Here is a 2247-nt window from a genome sequence, read left to right as displayed (position 1 = left end):
GGTGCTGCTGCTCGCCTTGTCCATGTAGACTGCTTGCCGCGGAGGCGGCTAGAACAAGGCACAGGTCATGCTGGAGGCTCTGGAGTAATGTAGGAGGTGTCTGTTTGTATTAACAATGTTTTGTATTTTCTGTATTTTTACGATGCTTTGACATCTTGCCAACCTAGAAGAGATGGGCCATCTGTCCCAGAGCTAGCTTGTCACAGCATTCTGCCAAAGTGCCTTTCACGTGCAAACTCATCACCTCTGTCATCAGGTTGGCAGGCCACTGTCCCCCTGCCCTGACCACCCCAGGGCCCGGTGCCAGGGAACATGGCCAGCGCCCACACCCAGACACGCTGAGATCACGCACACAACCTTGAGCCTGCCTCCCTGCCTCACCTACCATTTCCCATGTAAAATACAGTTACAGCTCCTGCCCACACCACGCCATCCGTGTCTCCCACCCTCCCGTGTGGTCCTCATGGCAGGGTGAGCCCCTCCTCCTGAAACTGTGAGAAATGGGTTATCTTTTTAATGGAAATCTTCTCTTGACCTGTGGGCCTTGGCATGCTTAAATAATAATAAACTTTTATTTTAAAGCCGACTCCATCAGTCTTCTCACTGGAAACTCTCTGTGGGGCTGGAACGGACCGGCATTTTTCAGTCGTCTATGCGAGTGTTCTCTCCTCCCTTGCTGTGGTTAAAGAAGAACTAAGCAGCATGGCGTTCTGGTGCACTGCTTGGGGAATTTTACAATTTTACAATTTTCCCAGTGCAGCTCATTTCAGTGCGGGCTCTCCGGACACGATGAAACCATCCCACCCCCTTATGGCCTCAAACCCTACGCAGGTGCTACTGGTATTGACAGCTGGTTTTGGGCAGGTGTGATGGTGAGAGATGAGTCTCTTTTTTTCTTTTTTGAAATCCAAACTCTCCCGGCTTATATAAATCCCTTCTCCAGTCTTTCAATCACACAAAGTGTTGTATCAGTTTAATCTTGACCAAACTTCTATTGGAACCTCTAACCTGTGTCAGACTGAACTAGCTGAACAGCTATCGTCCTACCATCCCCCTTACCATGTCCTAGGGATTCCCGTTTAGCTTGGGTCCTCTGTTTCCCAGAATCCATATCTTCTCTTCAGGTGGACGCCCCACGTATGTGGCACACATGACCCTGAGAAAGAGTACAATGGGGACAGGTGTTTTGAAAACCATCAGGTTTCTAAAAATGTCTCTACGCTATTTTTATACTTAAATAGTTATTTGACCAGCTGTAAAATTCCAGGCAGCAATTCATGTTCCCTGAGTACTCTGACGGGATCGCCCCATTGCCTTCTAGTATTTGTTGTTCCCCTTGAAAAGTTCAAGGCCATTCTCACTCTCGATTTTTGTAGGGAACCTGTTTGATCTCTCTGGAGGTGTACAGGATATATACTTTTTGTTTATTCTGCTGAGCACTTTTCAGTCTCGAAAATCACAACTTTCATTCTAGAAAATTTATTACATTATTCCCTTGAAGTATCCTGGTTTTTTTTTTTCCCTCCTGTATTTCCATACTTCTGAATGCCTGCTGTTTTGATGTTGGGCCATCTGGATTGATCCGCTGATTAATTCATCATTTCTCTACTACTATCCTCTTTGTCTTTTTGTTCTTTTGTGGTGTTTTCAAACGTTTTATATTTCAACCCTTCTCTCCAGTTTTTCATTTCTCCTATCACAAAATAATTCTAAGAGATACATATTTTTCTTGAAGAAAAAAAATCTTTTATTTCATGGATGATATTTTTTTTAGTTACATCTCTGGGTTCTATTCAGTTATAGCTCTTACCTTACTGAGAGTTTCTTTTTAATTTCTTCTACCCTCACAGTCTGCTTCGTCCAAAGTGCTGTTACTTCCAATGCGGCTGTGTTGGGCTCTGTCCCTCGCATGAGATGCTGTTTGGTTAATTGGGTAAGAAGTTGACCGGAAGCTCTGTGAGCATGAGTTCGCCTTGTTTCCTTTCGTTTCATATTCAGGGTGACCTGGCGGGGCCGTTTTCTTGGGGATAAAACTGGTGGTTTTGTTGTTGTTTTCTTTTGTAACCTGGCTGATGCCCAGAGAGGAATCCCTCACACAGAAGCCAGCCCCTTGGGTGAGCCCCGAGAGGCTGGAAAGTCGGACACATGCTCCCATTCGTTCCCTCCTCGGGAAGAAGCCAGGATTCGGGTTTGTTTGTTTGTTTGTTTGTTTGTCTGTTTGTTTCCCCACCTGCTCTGTGCTGAGGT

Source organism: Rousettus aegyptiacus, unplaced genomic scaffold, assembly GCF_014176215.1.
Source record: "Rousettus aegyptiacus isolate mRouAeg1 unplaced genomic scaffold, mRouAeg1.p scaffold_m13_p_16, whole genome shotgun sequence".
NCBI lineage: Eukaryota > Metazoa > Chordata > Mammalia > Chiroptera > Pteropodidae > Rousettus > Rousettus aegyptiacus.
This window is presented reverse-complemented; position numbering follows the sequence as displayed.